Source organism: Triturus cristatus, chromosome 7 (assembly GCF_964204655.1).
Source record: "Triturus cristatus chromosome 7, aTriCri1.1, whole genome shotgun sequence".
NCBI classification, from domain to species: domain Eukaryota; kingdom Metazoa; phylum Chordata; class Amphibia; order Caudata; family Salamandridae; genus Triturus; species Triturus cristatus.
This window is the reverse complement of record NC_140590.1, coordinates 1,360,391,604-1,360,405,825: the sequence shown is the minus strand read 5'-3', so window position 1 is coordinate 1,360,405,825 and position 14,222 is coordinate 1,360,391,604. Positions and strand designations below refer to the sequence as shown.

The 14,222-nt window shown below is 45.2% G+C and overlaps 1 protein-coding gene across 4 annotated transcripts in view; it reads left to right on the top strand.

Annotated features, from left to right (window-relative positions):
* Positions 1-14,222, top strand: part of LOC146812060 (protein MTSS 1-like) — a 509,468-nt gene that overhangs the window by 353,646 nt on the left and 141,600 nt on the right. The gene's annotated exons all lie outside the window — the stretch shown is intronic.

Genomic DNA, 14,222 nt, shown 5'->3' with positions numbered 1-14,222 from the left:
TTGTCCGGGGAAATCCGGGATGTCTGGTCACCCTACCTTGAAGCAAGTTAAAAGCGGAGTAAGTGAAGTGATGGAGGGGACTCACTGGAAAGAGAGCCTTTAGATATGAACATGAGGAAAGTGAGTGAGTCAAGGCGAAGGGGCACACAAAGAGAAGTATTTGAAGGGAGGTTCTTTAGTAGGATTTATTGATAGTGGTGTATGGTACACAGTGTGTCTTGTGCCTAAAAAATGACAGTATAGAAACAATGAAGTTCACATCAATTGGTGAAAGGGTAACATTGGGAAATGAGCCTCTGGCTAGTAGGGAAGGCTTGGGTATAACTAGGAAAAGACAAATATTAGAGACTATAAATGACAGCACGTAGAGGAATCGTGGGAACGATTTTGCAAGACAAAAATGCACATAAGAGAAAGGGCTGCATAAACAGAGAAGAGTCTACTGACTGGAAAGGAGTCATAAATGTTGGAACGAGCGTGAACGCATACATTTGACAGGTGTTCAAGGGAATGCAGTGGGATTTCTTTATGGGGTGCTGAACGTTTGGTGTGAAGCCATATATGTAGGGTAGCATAGAGACCACATGGGCAGATGCAGCATGTGTGTTTTTCTAGGTGGTGTCCAGTTTGCAAGGCCTTCAAAGAGCCCCATGAGTATAATTGTTGTTTTATCCTGGCCCGCCTGCAAATTAAGTCGGGATTCTGCTTTTTTGAGCTTAGGGGATATACTCTGAGAGACTGACATACAGGCAATTGAGGGAGAGCTTAAGTGTACTAGGGGCTGTAAGGATACAATGCAAACAAGACAATTGCAGCAATACAAAAGTGTCATTGTTATTGTTTTGGAATATGTATCCAGAGATGCATGTTTAGAGGAGGGCACTAACAGCAGTATTCAGTGCCACTGTTAAGCCGGGCCCATATTTTAAGTAGATTAAAAATGGTGCGTTTAATACCAGACTCAAATGAAGTTAGTACTAAAAAGACAAGGCAGCATCTGCTAGACAACTGTCCCGAAACAAAATACTGCAATTTACCTATGTGTGAAAACAAGCCTAATAGCAATTATGCTAGGTGGGGCAAATCAGTGCAGCAAAATGACGGTTATGTACACGACAAATGCATAAAGTTGTCACAAAGTAGGGTCCGTTGAAATCTGTTCACCAGGAACCCCCTCAAAAAATCAGTGTGCTAAGAATTTCCCACAGTTTAACTACTTGACTACCCGAGTAGTCCTCACCACGACTTTCTGAAGAATCCGCCCACTATGAAATACCACAATCATCTTTATTTTCCATAGTTATTTGAATGAAGAATTCCCTCAATAATTCAAATTTTTCGATGGATACTTTTAACCACAGTATCCTCGCCTTGTGAATACCCAAGGTTCCTGTCTGGATCTGGAGTGTTTTTTTTCTCCGCATGTCTCCAGTTTACCGTCAGGTGGGGTTGTGTAGCTCAGTGTCTTCTTCGCCCCATTCTGGAAGTGACATTAAGAACCGCCTATAAGAGCCATCCCTGCACGCAGTCAGTTGTTTTCTTTCTTCTCCTTCTGACTTGGGTATATAACTCGCTCTCAAACATTTTCCTTGTTTCTGAGAAGATTTATTTTGTTTCCAAATTCTCCTACAGCATGCAAAGGAACATGTCCCAGGCTAAAACCATAGGCTTTTAGCTTTGTATGAACTGTCACAATCCGATGTCTGTGACAGATCCCCAAAAGGTCTGCCTCTGGTGTGTAAGGTTATTGCATGACTTCCTACATTTCCGAGACCTGGGCCCAGATGATCCCCAAAGCGATCTGGGACCGTGGAGCACAACCTCGGCGTCGTCGAGCATCGACAGAAAGCACATAAGTCTTGCTCCCGGTTAAAGTCGAGGGCGTGGACCCACTCTCACTCTGAATGTTGTTCTCGCGACAGATTCTCCTTGCTTAAGTCCTCAGGTCCAACAAAAAGAAAAGCAATAAGTCAAAGCAGAATGTTTCCCTTTCCCTGCGCCTCTCGACCAGAATAGGTGCATCTTGATCTTGGTCCCCTACCGAGGAATTGATCCCTCAACTTATTCCGATAAACCCTGGGTTTCCAGGTCTGTCGGCAACATCACAGCAGACAGAGGCTTTCAAAGAAGTCAGATATGTATATTTGGCACTCTTCCAGTTCCCTTCAATGTGTTTTCAGGTCCCACGGATCCGAGGAGGCCTGCAGTCAAGTTGCCTTCGGCATATACACCAAACTGACTTTTATCCCAGCGCCAAGACCCACATTTGTTCCTGCCATGTCAGGGTCGGAGGGGGACCTGATTATTTTGTCCAACTCCTAAACAAATCTGACTCAACAGAAGTCACGTCATACGCCACAAGCAGTCCAGCCTCATGCTAATTCAGACAGGACCAGGAAATTATTCACAAGCCCTCCACAACTTGTTTGAATCTGACTCTGACCAAAGCAATCATAATCTCAGAGATGACAATGGAGATAATGTGGATGATGCCCAATATTATGATGCTGCTAATCTATTCATTGATTTACAGGAGGGCAGTGTTTTGGTTAACTCCCCGGACACTGGGTTGAGTTCCTCCATGGCCCCACAAAAGAGGACTCCTCTTCTTTTGCTGTGGTCATCTAGCAGGCAGCAGACGTTTTGGACCTTCAGCTACTATCCATTGAGGTCAAGACCAATGTTCTGACAGATGTTTTGCAGCCTGTGCAAGCTCAACGGAGCTGCTTCTCCATTTTAACAAAGCTCTCATTGACACATTAATGGGCATCTGTGCCAAACCTTGCACTTGCCTGCTTGTAAATCTGTCCATCAATTGTTGTTCTTGCATTTGACACCCCAAATGGGACAGGTATGCCCAGTCGTGGGTCCCGTGCTCTCCATGCCACTGGAGTCAAGCTATCCTGGCTGATGAGGGCTGAAAGCACGAACCCGGTCCTAGGATGCTTGTTTCCAGTCCAGGGAGGTCCTGGCCTGGCAGTTCGGGCTGGACTGTTCCCATTGGGCGCGGGGTCAAGACTGATTTGCATATGGCTGGGTCCAAACTGGAATGGCATGTTGAGCAAAAAAACGATGCATTTAGGCCCAGATCTCTGTACTGGGGTGAATGTATGACATTGTTCTGCATTCTGTCTCTCAATTGTTGTTTTTGCATTTGTAAATAGTTGAGGGGCTAGATGCCACAGACCTTCTCCGGGAGACCATGCCTTCCTCACTCAATCTCCTACATCTGAATGCCTGGTTGTCCAGGATTCTACGACCAGGCTCAACCCAGACTCATTTCCTATAACCCTCCTGACAAGGAAACCAAACATTTGGAAGCATTTATAAAACTAGTGTTTTCTTCTGCCAGTCTTGTTGTTCACTCTGTACATGCTCGCTGCCTTTAGGGAGGTACTGATTTTGTAGTCAGTCCTTGAAGAATTTCGCTTTAATTTAGAGAAGATCATACAAGATTGCCAGGATGCAACAAAGTACTTTGTTGTGTACTGGGTTGTAATGACTACTTAGGGGCAGTCAGTACCAATGTGGTGCTTTTGTGCCACAGGTGACTGACGACCACAGGTTTTTCAGGTGACTCCCAAGGGTTATTAATGGATATGCCATTTGATGGCAGTCGTCTCTTTGGAGATAAACATACTCAACACTAGAGCTCTTCGAGTAAAGCAGGGCCACAATGCTTTCCCTAGGCCTTTCTGTGCCCGTGCGGCAGTATTCGTAGCAATTTCATCCCTTACTAGGCTTCAGAATAGGTTAGGTTCAAAGACAATACCATGGCTCTCCGCCCCAGCAACAGACCCCCAGACTTTTCGAGGCTGTGGTTGGGGATCTGGCCAACAACATTCAGCCTAGAGGGGGATGCATACTGCCCAGTACCCCACCATCTCCTTCAGCTTCCAAGCCACTTTAGTTTGCCCATGGCACCACATGACCATCCTTTAGGAGGCAGAATAGAATATTATGTTCAAGGGTGGCAGAGCATCACATCTAAAAAATGGATGTTTCAAATCATTCAACAAGGATATTGGCATTCCTGTCAGTCCTGCGGCATGTTTCACCCACATTACAATGGTTTCCGAAAGACCCCCATTCAGTGGCAGGAAGAACAGGCTTGATTAGACAAAGGAGCCATAGAGAGGTGCTGGCACCGGAAATAGGGACTGGATGTTACTCTTGTTATTTCCTGGTGCTGAAGAAGGAGGGAGGCTTAAGTCCTGTTTTAGATAGTGACCTCTTTATTTCTTCTTGAAAAATACAAGATGCTCACATTGGCCCTGGAACCAGAGACTGGATGGTAGCACTAGACCTGCAGGTCACCTCTTTTCATATACCTGTCCTGCAGTTCCACAAGGTCTACCTGCGGTTCAAGGTAGGCCAAGAGCATTTTAAGTTTGCCATGCTCCCCTTCTATTGCACCAGTGCCCCTAGGGTGTTCACACAAGTGATTGCAGTGGTGGCAGCATACATTTGGAGGTTGAATAAACCTGTCTTCCCCTACCTCGTCGACTGGCAGTTGAAGTCAGGCTAGCTGCAGTCAGTCAGGAACCAACATAACATCTTTAGGTTTCTCGATCATTGTTCCAGAGTCACACCTGACACCTTTGCAGAGGCTCCCATTCATTCTGGTCTTTTGGGATTTCGGGATACGATGCAGTTCCAAACCTCCCCTCCCATGTAATGAGTCCTGGGTCTTTGGGCTATGATCTCAGTGTTTCAACCTCGGTCCTGGGGCGGAGTTAAAGTGACTTTGAGGCTTCTTGGCCTCCTTGCCTCTTAAATGCAGCTGGTCGACTATGCCAGATGGCATGTGGTCTCTGCAAATTCTCAGTAGGCTCAGCATCAAGAGAACCGATTCCATGTAAGATTCCATGTAAGTTTTGGAGGAGATTGCAAAAGACCTGCAGTGGTGGCTACTCAGCTACAATTGGACCAGCGGCAGACCCTTTTCTTTCCCCCACACAGAGCAAACGGTGGTGACGGATGGATTGCTGCTGGCTTAGCAAGGCCACCTGGGAAAGGTGGAGATCAGAAAGTTGCGGACCATTTGCTTGGCATTGAAGCCTTCCTGCCAACCATCAAACAAAGGCTGGTTCAGGTTCTCATGGACAACACCTTTGGCATGTGGTACTACAATAAACATGGCTGGGTGGGTGCTTTGGTCCTCAGCCAGGAGGCTCTGCACCTCTGGAATTAGTGGAGCCGTCAGGGCTTTTTTCTGATTATTCAGGACCTTGGAATGCCTGGGTGGACAAACGCAGTCGCCGACACCTAGCAATTTTCAAATGGTAGTCAGACCCAGAGTTGGTTTAGGATGCCTTTCAGAAGTGAAGAAAAACCTGGCTCAGTCTCTTGTCACAGCAGAGAACATGCAATGGCACCACTTTTGCACATTTGATTTCCGAAGAAGGCTCTTCTTTCCTTCCCATAGCCTTTACATATCTGTCCAATGGTGGGTCATTTGCATTAATGTGTAAACGAAAATCCACATCTAAAACACAACTTTTTTTACCGATGGCCATCACTTTGTGTCCTCCAGTCTTTTGCTATGGCTTACTTTTCACACTCATGGCCGATTCATTCTGGGCACCTCGAGCCTCCATGTCAGCAGCTATTTTATTGGTGCGCTCTTCAGCTCTGGCAGCCATTAACACTCGCTCCGTATTAAGAGTTTTTCTCAATTTGTCGTCTGAATGATTCTGACAAGCATTCATCAATACCTCTAAGAATTATAGCTGCTTAATCATTAAATGAATTGAACGTACATTGTTTCATGAGTGTGTTCATTCTTTGCACAAATTCTTCAATGGTTTCATCAACTTTCTGTCCTTCTTGACTGAAAATGAATCTTTCGTAATCTGCATTAAATTAAACTTGAGATTCAAAGTTTCTTTAATTTAAAGGTATGTGATTTTTTTCGTCACCTTCTCTTTTTACACCATCACCAGCAAGATTTTTTGAGGTATTTGATAATCTTTTTATCATCAGTCTCCTCAAGTGCGTCAATTAAATCTTCAAATGTCTCTGTCCAAACAATCCATCTATCACCAATATTTAGCTTTTTGGCAGTATCGAAAGGTATTGGTGGTTTCAGGAATGCGGCAGCATGTTAACTATTTATGAGAGTGGCTGCCATTGAGGGTGGAGCTTTTACAGAGATTGTTGGCTGCCTACTTGGACCTGCATCATCTGCACCATCTCCGAGGCCCTGCATTGGATCGGCCTCCTGATCATCCCGGATAGTCTGATTGTACGGTGACCTCCTTATTGGTCTTCATCGGAGCCCTTTGGTTTTTGTAGACCTCTGGAGTTATTCTAAGCCACCACCTGACTACTCAATAAGCACAACCCTCCTGCGTCTTCCTGGGTCTCCTCACCTGGTGATGAGTTCTTAGAGCTCCACGTATCAAGGTTCCTGTTAGTGCAGTGACAGTATGCTTTCTTGTTAATTGTTTCATCAGCCAGCGCTTGATATATTTTATTCGTATTTGACTACTGCAGTCTTTAGAGCTTCTGTTTTGTAGCTGTGCGTGTCTGCCTTTAACAGTAATGCTCCGTATAATGTATGACTTTATCTTGTGTGGCAGCGCGTTACCTTTGTCTGGCCTGACTAGCAGGTACTCGGCCGGCGACGTGTATTTTCTCTGCAATTATTTTCTCGACTGTAACTGCTTCACCATGGCTGGAGCTGCGCTCTGACTTCACATGCATTAAGCGTTGATTCTGTACATCGATGCCAGCACACTTGGCACGCACAAGCAGTTTGCTTGGACCACGGAAAACTCTGGTAGAGCACTGTTGATCTTCGGGCTACATATCCCCTATCTTGTCTCCAATTGTAGCGTCTTCCCAAGAATGCATACTCGCCAATGACTACACAACACACGGAGCTTAGTATTACACATCTTATTCTTCTGCTTGTAACTGCGCACTCAACATTCTAAATCGCCCTTCATTGCATCCCGCTCTAATACTTATGTCACACCACTAAGGAGTCCATCAGAAGCCAAAAGGTTTCCGTCATTGCCAATTCGCAAGACACAACAAATCTGTCTGAAGAAGCCGAACTAGGCCAAAACCAGTCTTACATTGCTTGTTTTTCTTTTCTGAGAGTACCAGGCTTTGGCTGTTTGGACTGGACTGTTTCTATTGGATCAGGATCAAGACTGATTTGCATATGGCTGGGTCCAAACTGGAATGGCATGGTGAGCAAAAAAACCATGGATTTAGGCCCAGATCTCTGTACTGGGGTGAATGTATGACATTGTTCTGCATTCTGTTGTTTTTGCATTTGTTGGAATGCTACTCCAAGCAGTTGCTAGTGGTTAGAATATTCACAATCATTCCTTCCATCACCTTTTGTTTGTTTGCTATGTATAGTGTGTACATGAAGCAAAGAGCTCTGAGGTCTCTGCTTGCACATCGAACAGAACTGAAGAGAGCGCTGACTGTCCCTGTCATTCAGCCTCTTTAACCCCTTCAGTGCCCATGACGAGCTGGACTCGTCATGGGCTGCGGTGACGCTGTGCCCATGACGAGTCCAGCTCGTCATGAACTCCGCCCGCTAATACAAAGCGCAGCACTGGGCGGGGAAAGGGGCGGGCATGCAAGGGGTTAAACCAACTGCTGGAATTTGGAAGCACCACGGAGCCACTGCAATAAAGTTTAAAGGCTGAATGTGACCAATACGCCTTAGTTTAAGGACCAGTGATTTACAAAGAAAAAACGCCTCCAGAGGAATAAATAAATGGTTTACTGGAATTTGAAAAACAATTGTGTATTGGAGAATTGGCACTGACTAGAATGCAGTCTCTGAGGAACTTGGACGTTTGTCTGCTAGAACAGAGTGTGTGATATGTGTGTGGAAATAGGTAACTAGCACTGAATGGGGCGTGAGGCTTCTTGTGTACAGATAAGTGGATACTGAATTTCAAAACGGCCATGAAATGTTAGGTAGAATTTAAAAAGGAGCCTGAGCAATGTATACGTTGCCAACAGAAAAAGGTTGATGTGTGCGGAAACTCAGCAATGGGTGTTTCATGTGGGTTTGAGAAACTGTTTGAAAGTGTATGGGTGTATCTCAGCCACCTCAAATTCTTCTGCTGCCTTAGCAAATGGCACTTGACAAACTCATGACCAATTAGCCACTTCTTTGCGCTAGCGTTCTACATTGTAGTGGAGGAAATGCTAGGAGAGTGGAGTGTGTGATTTTCCTTAAGAAAAGTTGTACAAGAGGCTCAGCTTGTTGTGATGCTTCCCTTAGGCCCTGGGTGATTGTCTGATGGGTCGGGTTGGTCCTCATTAAGACTCGCTACTATAATTAATATGATAACGGATGGTGTATTAGGTTTGAGAAATGTCATACGTAGAAGGGAGGAAAGGTGGAATGTCGGCTCAGATTGCCCTTTGTGAGAAGAAATGAGCCTGCTGATATTGGAGGGACTCAGGGCTGCAGATGTAAGACAGAAAGTAACCAGTTTAAAGGATTAATTACCCTATTAGATGGCTATATTGAACTCTGTGATGGAATGTAACTTTTAGTGTAGCCAAATAATTAACTTGAATATTAGTGACCTACACAATCCCATGAAATGAAACACGGATTCTTGAACAGCTTCAAAACAAAGTGGATAGATCCTGAACATGGAAAATGAAACTCGGTGGGCAGGATTGATTCTTCTCAAATCCTACATATGAGACAGATGATAGGTCTTCTTGGCTCAGCATGCTCTTTATTTTACAATAACGAAAAAAAAGTATGTTCACAGAGGTAGTAGCGCATGTAAGACTGGCAGACGTTTAGTTGGAGGAAATCATCTTTTTCTTTGAACGGCCAAAAAAATCGTAATGTTTTCAATGCAAGACACATAAAGGAACAGGATCTCAATAACCTTGTACACTGACCATGTTGCTAAGGGCACACGGAAAAAGATGGCTAAACAATTTGCTCTTCCACCAAGTCTTAAACTTTGCCACAGGTTTCAGCTCAGCCATACACGATCTGTCTCTTCATCTGCTCCAACATGTAAGCTGCCCTACAGTATAGGGCACTCCACAAATTCCTTACACTATTTTTCAATATTTCCCTGTGTCTGAGGCTTGACAACCACCTGCCATATTCTTCTAAGCCCAAACATGATCCCTTAGCCAAATAACCCGGCACCACCTTGCTACTTCAAATCAGTACAGTGGCACATATCAATTCTGTTTTTCTCTCATGCACCGCGTAGCTGGAATCTCTTGTTATAGTTTGAAGAGTTTAAAAAAACGAGAACTCCAAAAATAGCTTTTAGTCACAGACCCCATGGTTTATGGTAGTAGCTGGAAGAGCCATATGACCATACCTACAATTTGTGTATCAAATGTGCAGCTAATAAGCAATAATTGTACTGTGGTACTGGGCACAGTCTGATTGTTCACTCAGTCCTTCTTTTCCTGTTCCCCTTCCTTGTGTTACTCTCTGTACTCTTTGTCAGACTGATTTGCATATGGCCATGACTGAACTGGGGTAGCAGAGTGGGCTAAAGAATGGTGATGGATTAAACCCAGATCAGTTGACTGGGGGTGAGTGCTTGCAATGTTCGACACTCCGTCCATCATTTCCTTTGGTTTTGCTTTGTTCGCCATAAGTTGGCAGGGTATGCTCAGACGTGAGTCCCTTGCTCACTTTGCCACTGGATTCAAGCAAGCCTGGCTGAAGACGGCTGAAATGCCAGAAACCGGTCCTAGGAAGCTTGTTTCCGGTCCAGGGAAGACATGGCTTGGCAGTTCGGGCTGGACTGTTCCCATGAGGCACAGGGTCAGTCTGATTTGCATATGGCCATGTCTGAACTGGGGTGGCAAAGTGGGCTAAAGAACGGTAATGGATTAAACCCAGATCAGTTGACTGGGGGTGAGTGCTTGCAATGTTCAACACTCCGTCCATCATTTCCTTTGGTTCTCCCTAGCCTCTTTTAACGGCAGACCTAGCTTCCTCTTTCTAGGTGTGCCATCAGCTTAAGGCTGTAGTGGTGCTATGATTTTTCTTCTGCAAAACTGCTAGCAAATGGTTAGCTAACAGCTAACCGTGTGAGACAACAACCTGGGCTGCTGCAGTGACTGTTGCAAAATATTATATGCAATAGAGAGAAAAATGGCGTGATATGGAGGGCAATGCACCCCCTCCAAAAACTTTGCATAATGGGAAGACAAGCTGTTTTTTCAGTGGTAAAAAATAAACGTGTGTGTACACACAGGAGGAGTTTGGGTTTGCAACATTCCATATGGAAATATCTCATGATACGCTTACCTCACGATTTACACGTTATGCAAACTCTGGTGTAAGTGATTAGTTCTCCTTATTTTATATTTATTGCCTGAGTGCCTACAGTGTGCCTGCTGCATGAAGCAAGCCTGATCTTGTTTTCCATTCTTTTGGTTCCAGAAGCCATTTCATTATCTATTTATTTGTCGGAATCGTGACGACGATGTTTCATGCCTGAGTTTGCGTGCTTTGTTTTCCTTACATATTTGTCTCATTAGTTGTTTTTCATATTGTTCCTCTCCGTAGTCATCGATCGTGTATTTCCTGCAGTGCTTACCTTGCTCCAAGTTGCAGCACAGCTTGTTACAGAGACAGGGCCAATTTTAGTGCTGAAGGCACCCGGTGCGGCAATGTTGGTTGGCGCGGCCCCCCCCTCATCCATGGTGGTGGTGGTGACCACCTCCACCATGGATTCCCTCACTGCCACCTTTAAGCAGTGCCCCTCAAGTCTCCGTAACCCCTCTCTTTTAGATTAATGTAATTAGTTATATAGCACCCCTCATACCAGTGTAGGGTGTCAGAGCACTTTGCATTACACACACACATTACACAGAGACGATCAATAATATGTGTGTAAATCATTGTATAGGAAGTGTTACCTAAGCCAGTGGAGTACAAGGTGTAGGAGTGACATGTCATTCATACTGGTAGGCAGTATAGTTTGAATGTTTGGTCTGGAGATGCACAAACTCAGAATGGAACACCATAGTTAGAGGTTTCCTTTAATATTAATCAATTTCTACCCAAATTAACCTCTTTTGCAACATTAAGCTATGTTCTAATCTATACTTTGCAGTGTGCATGCAGCTCTTTGATGACAGTCAATAATTCACTGTTCTGTATTAGAGTTTTAACGTATAAACTGCAAGCGATAAAAGGATGTTTCTCAGACAAGCAGTAACCCAGTGACCTATTTACATTATATGCACTTTGTGATCGTCATGGTACACGTTCTTTGCAGCAGGCATATTAACACTCTGTACTATTTTATGATCAGTCAAAACCTCAACTTAGTGGAACTCCAATCTCTCCAGGAACAACATTCATCACCGGAGTTATTTTGATATTTTTATTGTTGCCTGGAAATTGCTGCCTGCCAGGAACGCAGCAGCAGGTGCTTTTAAAACCAAAATAAACTTGCAAACTCTGCCACCCCCCTGAAGTCGGCACCCGGTGCACCGCCCTTGAGCTGGCCCTGTACACAGATGTATTCCTACAGCAGCACCCCGAACATGAGGGCCTGCACACACAACAACATGGTTTGTGGTGTCAAGTTGAGGCAGGATTGTGAAACCACAATATGATAGGAGAGGGGCATGTTGCTGCAGAAACATTGGAGTACATTGTACAAGACTTTTTCATACTTGGTTGTGCATGCTTTTTAGCTTTACAAAGATGTACAGTTTGAGGAATAGTATTAAGTGATTTGCCCAGAATTCCACACTTTTCTGGGGCCAAAAGTCTCAAGTCTCTGGTACCAAAGTCAATAATGTTTTTTTACTTGACCATATCTGCTGTGGACCAAATCCCAGTGGTCTTCGATATAGGGGAGATGGTAGCTGATCCTATAGGATCACCCCTCTCTCTCTCGCGCTCTCTCTCCCTCTCTCTCTCGCTCCCCCTTTCTCTCGCTCTCTCTCTCTCTCGCCCTTTCTCTCGCTCTCTCCCCCTCGCTCTCTCCGTCTTTCTCTCTCCCTCTCTTTCTCTCTCCCTCTCTTTCTCTCTCTCTCTCCCTTCCTCTCCCTTCCTCCCCCTTCCTCCCCCTTCCTCCCGCTCCCCCTCTCCCTCACTCCCCTCCTCTCTCCCCCTCTCCCCCTCGCTCTCTCCCTTCGCTCTCTGTCCCTCGAGCGCTCTCTCTCCCTCGGCGCTCTCTCTCCCCCTCGCTCTCTCCCTTCGCGCTCTCTCCTCCTCGATCTCTCCCTTCGCTCTCTCTCCCTTCGCTCTCTCTCCCCCTTTTTGGGGCCTCTAGACTACAACGTGCTTCTGCCCAGGTCCTTCTTCGTCAGTGGTTGCATCCCCTGAACACCGCCTTCGGGTGTGCATGGACTATTTGTGTACTCTGTTGTGTCCTCCAGGTGTGGCCAGTTTAGGAGAATGTAATACTGGGAGATAACGTGATCTACGAAGCATAAACAATCCGAGGAAGAGGTGAAAACCGGGATTAAAACTGTGGTTCCATGTTCAGTGATGGGCCGCTTCTGCCGTACTTAAGTGCAAGGCTCTAAGGCTGGGAGAGATGCTTGGGTGACAGGTGAAGCAGAAAATAGTTTAATGTACCTGTTTCCTTTTCCTTTTATTCCACCGTGACCGTAGGCCTATAAATGCGTAGGCCAGCTGCTTTCTTCTTTTAATTGGAAGGCTTTTTTTTATGTTTCTGCTGCCAGAGTTTCCGTGAAAATGTCATCGCGTCGGCAGACTCACAATGAGCGGTTCTGAGTAACGGGGAGCAGAGTGGGTGTACCGCCACCACAAACCCCCACACAGTATGACGTCAGCCAGACTGATCAAGCAGCAGATGAGGGTGCATGTTTGCTCGATGGGCATTTTATAGGCCTGGGATTTTAATGTGGTAATTTTGAACTAAGTGGGTTTCTGGAGAAGTTGGATTTTCTGAATCATTCTTTTTGTATGTGCTCCTTTCCTATCTTTATACTACTAATATATACTGCTAATGAACCTCGAAATAATGATAGATTGACAACTTTTGAAAATTGACAGCTTTTTGATAAATCTATAAATCGGCTCGAGGATTGGAATGCTAGCTTCCCTCTGTCTCGATCACAGTCTGCACTTGAGGTTTGTAAGTCCTCTTGAGTTCAACCTCAGCACCTCTGTAATTTGGCCTGCTGTATGCACGGTGACAAGTTTAGTGATGTGCAAAAATATATACAGAACATTTTCTTCCACCCCTTAACTTGAAGAGGGACTTGTTGGGACTGGATTCTGACACTCAAATCCATCGCAGCTGTCTGGCCTGCCTGGTCATTCGTATTACCTGTATGTGCCTGGACCTGAATTAATGAAGCGGAATCGTACCTCGTTTTGTCTATTTCACTTTCCTTTAGTGGTGACAATTGGGAGAAGCAGGACCAGTGCTTAATTTGTGCCGGTGCTTTCCGATGCTCAGCACCGGCACTTAACTGCCAGCACTGGGGCTTATGACTGTCTGCCACATAGTAGTGGTGTCTGCCAATTTAGGTATGAGCACAACAACTACAGTTTATTATTTTAATTTCAATTTCCAATTATTAGTATTTGCCTCCATAGCCATGTTTATAGCTTTAGGGCCCTGTAATAGTATGAATTGTCACACTTTTAAGAGTGTGATGATTAGTAGTAGGTTGGTGCTGTCATTGGCAGTGCTGCCAAGGGCAGCCGATGGTGCAAGCTCTAGTGTCCTCCTGTCAAATTACACTGAGCAGGACCGACCGAGGCACTGACTTGGGCACAGAGACCTAGTGTGTGTTGCCACTTGTGTGGGGATTTCAGCCGCCTGGGACGCTGGTGTGTTGACATGCATATTTATGAAAGCATCGGGTGATTATGAAGGTATTTTCTGTACTGCCCATTATTTAGTATGAAGTCACTGTGATTCGCACACCTCGCGAGCTGGTGAAAGGGTTGGAACATTTGCATCTGCAGTTCACGGTGGTTTGCACACCTTGAAGTGGATATACATATGTATAAAAGGCATACCCGTATAGATTTGTGAAGCATTTATTGCATCAATGGTGTTTCGAGCAGCAACAGAGCATGATTCCGCCTTCGGCCTTTTTGGCAGCCCGAGGTTCTTCCAAAATTGAATGGATACAGTGGAAGGAGGGTTTTGTTGGCCTATTTGGAGGCCATAGAAGGGAACGTTTTTACACAGTAGAAGAATTATGCTATTTTAAGGCATTCCTTGGGCCCTGGAAGCAGTAAA